This window comes from Gadus morhua, chromosome 4 (assembly GCF_902167405.1).
Source record: "Gadus morhua chromosome 4, gadMor3.0, whole genome shotgun sequence".
NCBI lineage: Eukaryota > Metazoa > Chordata > Actinopteri > Gadiformes > Gadidae > Gadus > Gadus morhua.
This window is the reverse complement of record NC_044051.1, coordinates 40,324,693-40,336,262: the sequence shown is the minus strand read 5'-3', so window position 1 is coordinate 40,336,262 and position 11,570 is coordinate 40,324,693. Positions and strand designations below refer to the sequence as shown.

The window sequence follows — 11,570 nt, the reverse complement described above, 5'->3', positions numbered from 1 at the left end:
CAAAGGGCGACAAGGAAAATGCATAATCAACAAATAGAAGTTAGAAAGAATGTCAAAATATAATTCTTCCAACACACAAGTGTGTACAAAGTACATACTGTATACCTTTTGTGAAAACGATTAATTAAAAACATCACTTTCTCTCTTTCTCTGTTTTCCTCTCTGAAGAAGACAATGACATCAGAGACTGCAGCACGCAGCGCGGCGCCACCTCGGAGAGTCTGCGTGTGGACGCCCCTGGCTCCTCCCACATGTCAAGTCACAGCGGGGAGCTGCGCATCCTGAGCGTCTACGGACAAGGGGAGGGCCCACTGGCGGTGGACGGCCATGACACCCTCTTTGCGGCGTCAGAGCTGGAGGCCTTGAGCTCGCTGTCCGCTGACCACAGCGTGGCCAAGAGCCTGAACTGCAGCGTGCGGCTCGTCCGCCTTGAGGAGCTGACTGGGCATCAGGGCGGCCGCAAGGGCCGGCCCGGTGTCTTGGGTGGCAAGGTTATTCCCAACAATGCCAATATGATCGTCCACATGAGGACCCACTCCGGGGTGAAGCCCTACAGGTGTGACCAATGCATGAAGTGCTTCAGTCTGAAAGGCCACCTGAATAGCCACATGAGAACTCGCTCCGGCGAGAAGCCCTACAAGTGTGACCAATGCACGAAGCGCTTCAGTCATGGTTGCGACCTGAAGAACCACCTGAGGACTCACACCGGCGAGAAGCCCTACAGGTGTGACCAATGCCCGAAGTGCTTCAGTCTGAAAAACCTCCTGAAGCGCCACATGAGGACTCACTCTGGGGAGAAGCCCTACAAGTGTGACCAATGCACGAAGTGCTTCAGTCGGACAGGCACCCTGAAGATCCACATGAGAACTCACTCCGGCGAGAAGCCCTACAAGTGTGACCAATGCACGAAGCGCTTCAGTCATGGCTGCAACCTGAAGATCCACCTGAGGACTCACTCTGGGGAGAAGCCCAGCGTGTGTCTGCAGTGCAACGCCAGCTACAGCGACCCAAGCGGTTTGCGAGTGCACATGCTCAAGCACACTTTGGCACGGGCTAACGGGACGCTTTGATTGAGACCTCTGTCTGGTATTGGTTTAAATTACTGCTTTTAGTTTTTCTTTTCATCACGATTAAACGCTTCGTACCTTCGATTCACTTTCTGTTTTTATTAATTGATGTCTGTGTTGAATAACTTATTTCTAGGACACTTCTGACAGCAAAATATTTGATTTAATGTAGAGCTTGATCAGGGGAAGATACAGGCAGCAAAGTTACCAAGCATACAGTCAATGAGACGATGGGTGTACTTGATTCTTATAGGAAACGTTCACATCGTGGGTAAATACAAAAGAAACAAAGGTCAGGGGGAGGGGCCTTCGTGGAGTTTAGGATTGGCCAGAGGAGAGACCAAGTTAAATTGCAATTCACAATATGGGTGAAGTGGACATGGCTGCAAGACAGTTAAAGGAATCTACACAACAAAGAAGTCTGGATGGGCCTCATTATCAAACTTGGTGCCCCCACTAGCAAATGCAAACTATCTTAACACCTTTCTATTAGAGAGGGCGGGAGGTTCCTCTAGGTCCATGGAGAATGCATAGAAATTCATTGAAATTGACAAATTATTCAAACTGGGTTCATATAATTTGTATATTAAAGTTATGCTTGATATTGCCACAACATTGTCATTATCGTTATCTTTGTTATTAGAAAAAGCCTGCAAAGTTCACTTGGGAAATAGACTGCGATTGAACCCCACATTATACATGATTGTGTTCATTCCACTTACCTTTCCATTCTCTGCGCTTAATGCTAACTACCTTGGATGGATTTTGTCATAATAGGCGATCATGGTTGAAGATGATCCATTTTAAAAGGTCCCTGGTTAAATGTCTAGATCTCAGTTATGCTCAGTTTAGGCCGGTCCTCCCTCTAGAAGGCAGCATTATTCTAACGGGACAAAGTAAGAAGATTCCTAGCATTGGTCCCCCTTAACTCCCTGTTTGCAGCGGCGGCTGGTGATCCAATTCGTGGGTGGGGTGCAGTAATGGACGGGGGTCCTCCCCAAGAAAATATAGAATAGGTTTCTGGGATGCCCACTATCTAAAAATGTATTCTGATTGATTGCCTACATCCTGACTTGTAGGGCCTGGACAAGCCTGCACTGCTTTCACTTTCATTCCACTAGCCATTGCTATTTGACCCATGGTTGTTGTTCTGATATTGAGGCATATCATGATCAATGTCCTATAGTGTTTTACCGGAGTCTCCAGGTCTATTTCAAATGCAGTTTGGGACCGTTGTATATATATTTTTAATATGCTACATGCCAAAAGACTTAATTGATATGTAACTTACTTGTTCCTTTTAAGTATAACATTGCGTGATTGAGGAGTCCAATTCCTCCACTGAAATGGGTAGAAAGTGCCTTTACAACCCTCTGCTAGTTAACTATCTATCACTTCTCTCTGCATGTAGTTATGTTGCGCAATGCATTATTGCCGTTGAGGGAGGTAGCCTATTTGATTCATTCGCTGAATGGTCCAATCAGCTCCAAATTACTACAATGAGTAGAAACTAAGACACAGTGTAGTGTCAAGTGTTAATCGTTCCTTATGTCGTATGCTCATGTACAGGGGTTGGGTTTGTGTCGGGTCTGTCTCTTCTTTTTCTGTTTAGTAATTATTTGTGTGTGTGTGTGTGTGTGTGTGTGTGTGTGTGTGTGTGTGTGTGTGTGTGTGTGTGTGTGTGTGTGTGTGTGTGTGTGTGTGTGTGTGTGTGTGTGTGTGTGTGTGTGTGTGTGTGTGTGTGTGTGTGTGTGTGTGTGTGTGTGGAAAGTTCCTAAACCAGAGGGAAACTTTGAACCAATGCAATAGGCTTAAAATTGTTTGGTCCAAAAGCTTTGATTTCTTTTAACAAACGAGCTGAACACCATCATGATAATAAAAAAGCTATCATTTGAACTTAATTATTTATTGCTTAGGATTTTTTCTTGAATTTATTCTGTTTGTATTATTTTGAACCATGTTTAATAAAAAAAAAAGGAAATTACGAGGAAAGGTTACCTCCCCTTTCTCTTATTTTGCCCGCCCACATTATTTGTCCCGACCGCCCATGAGAAAATGAGTTATGAACGTGTACACAGTTCTTTGCTTGAGAGACACCGTGGCTTGCAAACGAGCGAATCATCGCAGTTGCTCAGTGTTTGGATGTACAAAACCTCGAAAAAGTAAGTTAACTAACGCCATATCATTGTGTTGCTGTACTGTATATGGTTACCTTGTTAGCATTATAATGTTGCTTTAGCATTAGCGCTACAGCTAACAGCCAAGCTACTGTCGCTAATGTTAAGGTAGATAGCATCAGTTTTGTGTGTAAATACCATGGACCTATTAAAGAAAGGACAGCGGACTAATACATTGACGCCCATTCATAACTATAAATACACGCACTGTAACTCGAGTGTGCACCTCAGCAAGCAAGGGGCATCATACGAGAATGGGCACAATTCAACAAAGGGGCTACAGGAACTGATCTCTACTGCTTGGACACCAAGGGAATGCAATGTTTTACAATGTCTGCTCACCATACAACAAACGAATACAACTGTATTCTACCGGCCACTGGACCGCAGTAGTTGTAGCGTTTTACTGATGAGGAGATTGACCTGTTAAACTCATCCTAAATTCATGGGATTTATCCCTTCTCTCAAGGGATGTTGCCTGCCAGACAGAGCACCTGGAAACGCATACTGTAGGCACACAGCTATCCTTAAAGACTTTGCAGCCCCATTTTAAAAATGAAGGTGTTTACTTTCCTCATTGAGTATTTTTTTTCTTTGATATAGTAGATTCTTGGCAGCATAGATTCTAGGCTGATGCTAGATTCTATCTGCGCTAAAAAGCCTGGTCCTCTTCGGAAAAGCATCATGACCAGCGCCCTGCACGAGTCAAACTTGGGAGTTGCATTTCATAGATGGAATCAAGTCAAGAGGCCAGAAGGGTTTCAAGCCTGATGCCACATGAGCTGGTTTATCATTCTCAAACATCAATGAATTCATAATGTATGAATGTTAGCTGAACAGCTTAGAGGGAATGACACATTGTTGCTTTTTAGTGTCCAAATAGAATTATTGTGCTTCCCTAGCATGTCATGTTGCAATCAGATCAATTTGCGCTGGTGTTCGTTGAGCGTCCTTAACCTGGCCAACCACTTGAGCTTTGAGTCTAGGGAGGAGGGTGCTGGAGGAGACGTCCCTCTCCAAAACTGTGAATCTTTGTCAGCAAGCAGTACACATTTTAAACCCTCTGTGTCAATGTTGCATAGATTTAAAGAGTTTATTTAACTTGTACAGATACACAATGCCTCCCTTTATGCAAATAATGTATCAAAACAATTACTTTTTCCTTTTTTTCTCCGTCTGCAGAAGACTGAGATGCCTTTTGTAGACCGTAGCACTCAGCGTGGCGCCACCTCAAAGATTCTGGCGGTGGTCGCCCCTGGCTCCTCCCACTGGTCCAGTCACAGTGAGGAACTGGTGGTTAGCAGAATAAAGAATATTTTGGCATTTTTGCACTTGTAAATAGTTAATCGCGTTTTAACCTACACTCAGATGTGAACTCATTCTTGCATGCGAGGGTTCTTGAATCCACAAAAAAAAATACGCAGGCAAGACATTGAAATTGCAGGGCGTGCCAAGCCGCGACCGAACCAGCTCGGCAGTGTAAAACCGCCTAATCTGTCGGTAGTGGGGATTGAAAACTATTCTGTGAAAATGACAGAAGATGTCTTGTGTGTGTTTCCTTCTTTATGTGGAAAGCAGCAGACCCCAGACACCATTTCAATCAAGGTTGAAGAGGATATTGGGGGAGGCATGCACGCTGGAGGTTAGTAATACACATTGCATCTATGCAAGAAAACAACCTTGATCAACTGAGAATGTACTTGATTCTACCTGCGCTAAAAAGCCTGATCCTCTTTGGAAAAGCATCATGACCAGCGCCCTGCTAAAACACGAGTCAAACTTGGGAGTTACATTTCAAAGATGGAATCAGTCAAGCGCCCAGAAGGGTTTCAAGACAGATGCCACATGAGCTTGTTTATCATTCTCAAACATCAATAAATTCATAATGCATGAATGCTAGCTGATCAGCTTAGTGTCTACGGAAAAGGGGAGGGCCCACTGACGATGGACGGCCATGACACCCTCTTCACCGCGTCAGAAGTGGAGGCCCTGAACTCGCTGTCTGCGGACCACAGCGTGGCCAAGAGCCTGGAGCGCGGCGAGCGGCTGGTCTGCCACGAGGAGCTGAGTGTGCAGCTTGGAAATCATCTTCTTATTCAGCATCCAAATGAGAGGCTTCCTCTGTCGCAACCCCAGCACACACCCATAGAAAGCACACTCCTCTATGATTTAATTAGTCGTACGTGTAGCCTGGCTATTTCCAGACTCGTTGGTCTGGGGAAGCTGCTGTCATTTTCTTCAGCACAAGAGGCTTGATCAACTTGTTCAACTGACTCTGTACGCAAATGGCTGCTTGTCGTCGCTTACCTGTCGTCATTGTGTTAAACCAGCCAATAGGGCGCCAGGGGGAGAGGCCAACTAGTTGATTGGCGCTGTCGCACCAAAATTGTACCGGGGGTGAAAATTGTACCACCTACGTAATTCGCGTTCGAAACATTGCGTCATCCTTCGACACGATTGTCCCGTTGCTAGGCGGGTTTCAAAAAACTTTCGCGCTGATGTTGCCAAAGAAGAAATGACTGTAAATAATACAGTAAATAATAGACAACACTTTTTTTTACTTTATATTTGTAATGTATTGAATTTAGCTAGTAAACTGAGTTGTGTCTTTATGACCTCCCCACATCCTTAAAAGGCGGAGACGTAGTGGTGCCTTCTCAGCTGACGCCTTTGACCCTTGACCTGCCCAAGGGGAACAAGGGAAATGCATAATAAACAAAAAAACGTTAGAAAGTGTCAAAATATACTTCTTCTAATACATCAGTGTGTGCAACTACATGCTGTATCCCTTTGTGCAAATAATTAATTAATACCATTACTTTCTCTGTCTTTGTTTTCATCTCTGAAGACGACGGCAATGACATCAGAGACTGTAGCACGCAGCGCGGCGACACCTCGGAGAGTCTGGGTGTGGACGCCCCTGGCTCCTCCCACATGGCCAGTCACAACGGGGAGCTGCGGATCCTGAGCGTCTATGGAAAAGGGGAGGGCCCACTGGCGGTGGATGGTTGGTGGATGGTTTTCCCCAACAATGCCAATATGATCGTACACATGAGGACCCGACCAGACGAGAGGCCGTACGGGTGTGGCCAACGCAAGAAGCGCTTCATACGGTAAGACTTCCTGAAGATCCACATGAGGACTTGCTCTGGGGAGAAGCCCTACAGCTGTGACCAATGCACGAAGAGCTTCAGTCAGCTAAACGTACTGAAGAACCACATGAGGACTCACACCGGGGAGAAACCCTACAGCTGTGACCAATGCACGAAGAGCTTCAGTCGAAGTAACGTCCTGAAGAAGCACATGAGAACGCACTCCGGGGAGAAGCCCTACAGCTGTGACCAATGCACAAAGCGCTTCAGTCAAAGAGAACACCTGAAGGGCCACATTAGTACGCACTCCGGCGAGAAACCCTACAGGTATGACCAATGCGTCGAAGCGCTTCAGTCAGCAAAACCACCTGAAGAGCCACATGAGGACTCACACGGGGGAGAAGCCCTACGGGTGTGACCAATGCACGATGCGCTTCAGTCAGCAAAACCACCTGAAGAGCCACATGAGGACTCACACGGGGGAGAAGCCCTACGGGTGTGACCAATGCACGAAGCGCTTCAGCCAGAGCTCGTCCCTGAAAGTCCACATGAAGACTCACACCGGCTAGAAGTTTAATTTCTAATGCGAGGCTAGTTCTATTTCTAACATTATGAGAATCAGGCCCTTTGTCCAAAATTCGGAACTACCCCTTTAAAGGGATGCTTTCACACCTGTATCCAGGTGCTGCTTTTTTTTCATCATGATTAAATGCTTTCCAACTTTGATTCGCCATGTTTTTATTTTTGAGAAATGATGTCTGTGATGAAGAATGACTTAGTTCTAGGACACTTCTGACTGCAAAACATTTGATTTATTTTTAGAGCTTAATCATGGGAAGAAACAGGCAGCAAATTTACCAAGCATTCGTTCAGTAAGTTGCAAATGCAAACTATCTTAATGCCTTTTAATTAGAGGGGACGGGAGGTATCTCTAGGTCCAAGGAGAATGTATATAAATTACTTTAAATTGATTAATTATATAAACAGGGTTTATATCATTTGTATACAATTGTATATTGGAGTTACGTTTGATATTTCCACAAGTATGTCATTACCTCTACCTTTTATTAGAAAAAGCCTGCAAAGTTCACCTGTGAAATAGACTGCAATTAAACCCCACACATTATACATGATTGTGTTTGTTTCAATTACCTTTTGGCATGTCCTTAATGCCAACTATCGCTTGTTTTGACATTCTAATTGCTGTCTTTCTGCTGCCATTATTTTCTATTTCATATCTTGTACCACAATAGGCAATCGTGGTTGAAGAGGATCCACTTAAAAAGGTCCCTGGTTAAATGTCTAGATCTCAGTGATGCTTGAGTCAGTTCATGCCGGTCCTCCTAGAGTGCAGCATTATTCTCAGGGGACAGAGTCGGAAGATTCCGAGCATTGGTCACCCTTCACTCCTTGTTTGCCGTGGCGGCTGGTGATCAAATGTGTGGGATGGGTGCAGTAATGAACGGGGGTAGACAATTTTGAATTTGGTACATTTTATTTTCTGTATTCTGGTGCATTTTTGAGATGCCCACTAGCTTAAAAATCATAGCCTACACCCTGACTTGCAGGGCCTGGACAAGCTTACACTGCAAATACAGACCTATACTTTATGGCCATTTTATGTTTTTTCCACTAGCCATTGCTATTTGACCAAAGGTTGTTATTCTGATATTGAGGCATATCATGATCACTGTCCTATAGCCTCCATTTTTTTGTGAGTCTCAATGTCTACTTCAAATGCAGTTAGAAGTATGGGATTGTTGCTTCACTTTGTTTATAGGCTATGGGCCAAAAGACTAAATTAATATGTAACTTACTTGCCCGTTTTAAGTTCTTTGGGAGTCCAATTCCTCCACTGAAATGGGTGGAAAAGCTCCTTTCCACCCACCAGAGAATTTACAACTCTCTGCTACAACTCTAGCAGAGTTGTAATTTGCAACTCTCTGCTAGTTATCTATCTCTTTTCTCTGCATGCAGTTGTGTTGCGCGATTGCTACTGAGGGAGGTAGCCTATTTGATTGATTCGCTGAATGGTCCAATCATTTGGTGTTAATAAAATATGAAAAACAATAGACCTCTGAAGAGTAAGTCCCGCATCCGAGGCTCCGGTTCCCTCATCGTACATAGCAGCTCTGTAGGTGGCGAACAAGATAATCTGAGTCAAATTTGGACACACACACACACACACACACACACACACACACACACACACACACACACACACACACACACACACACACACACACACACACACACACACACACACACACACACACACACACACACACACACACACACACACACACGCCGTGGACCTAACCTGCTCGGGAGGTGGTTAGACCTACTCTGAGTTTGTTGTCTATAAGGCTGAAGGCAGCTCTCCGACAGAAGGAAGTGTTAGAAATGGCATGTCCTTTTCTACGAGAGCCTGTGGACGTAGAGGCTGCGATCCTCAGAAGGAATCTCCGTGAGGAACGATTATTAAGACCCCGGTTGGATATACTTTATTTTCCTGATAATTTTCTTCACGAGCGCTATCGTTTTTCAGCGCAATCTATCATTTATTTAGACCACCTTCTCAGCCCCCATGTTAACTGTCAAACGCACCGGGGGCATGCTTTAAGTTTATTTTTTTATTTTTTATCGCAATTAACGCATGTGCAGAATGATCCGCCCCGTGCATCCCACCCGCTCTGTACTACAGTCACTTCAACGTTGTGGCTTTCCCATGATCAGAGTAGCTGACTAACCACGGACCTATAACTGCTGCAAGTCAAGAAACTCATTTTAAGAATGCAAGGCAGAAAAGACCCTGGTACTGCTTTTAACCAGATGCTGTTCTTCTCTACATGCACATGCTCAGCAAAATCGTCTGCATTGTTCACTGAAGTAAAACCCTTTTAGTAAACTGTTCAACAAAATAACTTGTCCCACCACAGCCCGTGTTCTAATAAAGACAATCTACTTATTATGAGGATTTTTTTATTTCCTGAAAGCACAAAAAAAAAAGTATTTTATATTGGGTATGTTTTTAGAGCAGGGAACAGTAGCCTATCCCAGTTTGCACCACCTATAACTTATGTTCCAAAATTTGGATCTCCAAAGCATCCTTTTGCATCTTTTGAATTGTTACAATTGCATGGAGGTTGGTGAGGGCATCTGGTTCAAGTAGGGCGATGACGCCATCAGTAACTGGAAGAAGATGATTAGACAGTGCAATTATTACTTGAGCCAGAATATTGCCCCATCTAATTTGCAACGTGCTGGGTTGCGTGTACATATTTAATTATTTTGAATGACCAACCTCTTATACTGTAAAGGCACTTCTATCCTGGGGGGTGGGGGGGATCAGAGGAGCTCCCCCCAGGGATGCCCTCAGCCACAGGACGCATACTCTGTTGGCTGAGGGCCATCTCCTCAGCCTCTGAGGGCTGCAGGTGGTGGACCCCCTCCAGTCTGCCGGGCCTCTGCATTTTTTCGATTTGCTAACATGGAGGAAAATGTTACCCTAATATTCAGTAAGCGCTATTTTGAAGACACATATATTTATAATGCATTTTGCCTAGGTGTAGCCTTCTAATACATCTAAATCCTATTAAATATTGGCAGTGTAGGGGTGGCTGGGAAATGTAGGCCTACTACTTACATTTACTGCTTAAATATAGTATACAAATATATAGCCTAATACATGTTGAACATAGCTGTTAAATTAGGTAGAGCAGGCAAAACAGCACAATTGATTTGATTTCAATTAAACATTAGTTTACCTGTTTAAACTATATTTTTGTACTTCATTTGCTGCCAAGTCCTCGTGGGGCAACTCGGGGTTGCGTAAATTGAAACACACACACACACACACACACACACACACACACACACACACACACACACACACACACACACACACACACACACACACACACACACACACACACACACACACACACACACACACACACACACAATTTACATATTGAATAAGTGGAAGATATTAAACTTTCCTCTTATTTTATTTTATTTTACTAATTTATTTGACTCACGCATTGACTTGTTCAGCTATTTCCTGCCAAGCTCTCTCTCGCGCTCTCGCTGCCGCGGCGGTATTGCTTTTTTTTTGTTAAAATGGGTAACTGCTCGGCATACACGTTCATTAGAATTTCCAATTCCGTGGGGGAAAAGTAAGTGGATCTACGCTTTTGGTCCATGTTTGATCATGTTATCAGAGATCCATTGATGATGGCTTTTCATAGTCAACAGGCACGCCCTCAACCCAGAGTGAACATACTCAGAGTTGATTAACCCAACGCTGATCACCTGTTCTGAAACCGAAAACCCAGAGTTGCTTTTCAACCCTGAACTCTGAGTCAACCAACTCAGAGCGCAGGATTAAACTCAGAGCATGTTAAACCAGCTACCTGAAACAGGCCTCGGATGACTCGCGAAAGGAGATCATCAAACTTTGGCACATAAACAAACCAACGACTCCCACAGACAAAGACGTCATTCTCGAGGTCGTCTTCAACGAAAAACTTTACTCCACATATTACTCCACCTACTGTTCTGGCGGTAAATTGCTTGGCAACACGCGCAACACGCGCAACCTAAAAGGGAGCATGAATTGCTTTGAGTAAATTTTGCGCAACAACGTAACACCAACGCTGAAGCATGCAGCCGCCTTAACTCTCGGTTGCGCTGAACCTGCTACCTGAAACGGAAAACCCAGAGTTTCCACTAACTCAGAGCGAACAAACTCGGGGTTGCCTCAAAACCAGCTACCTGAAACAGGGCTCAGTTCTATACATTGCTTCTATCTTCTGTATGCCGCACATGGCTAATTTGCATACTAGTCTAGCACAGGACTGTCGGCTCCGCTTGGCAAATGTGTGAATGCTTTGAATTCTGAATACTGGACATGGTGAGCTTAAATACATTTAAGTGACCATTAGTGAGATGGCCTATGCCTCTATGTCAAGACCGCCGCTGTGTGTGTGTGTGTGTGTGTGTGTGTGTGTGTGTGTGTGTGTGTGTGTGTGTGTGTGTGTGTGTGTGTGTGTGTGTGTGTGTGTGTGTGCGCGCGCGCGCCCCCCTAGTGGTTCCTTCAACCAACCACCAATAAGAACCAATGCAAAGGGTTAACATTTAACACTACATCAAATCTAACAAAACTCTTCAAAAAGGAAATAATGAAAGAGAAATGTATTATTTGAACTGTATTACCTAACCTTATATTTGTT

The 11,570-nt window shown here is 44.3% G+C and overlaps 1 pseudogene; it reads left to right on the top strand.

The window, feature by feature from the left end:
* The first annotated feature begins 204 nt into the window (after positions 1 to 204).
* LOC115541764 (zinc finger protein 431-like) lies at positions 205 to 7,484 on the top strand (annotated as a pseudogene).
* Positions 7,485 to 11,570: the final 4,086 nt, after the last annotated feature.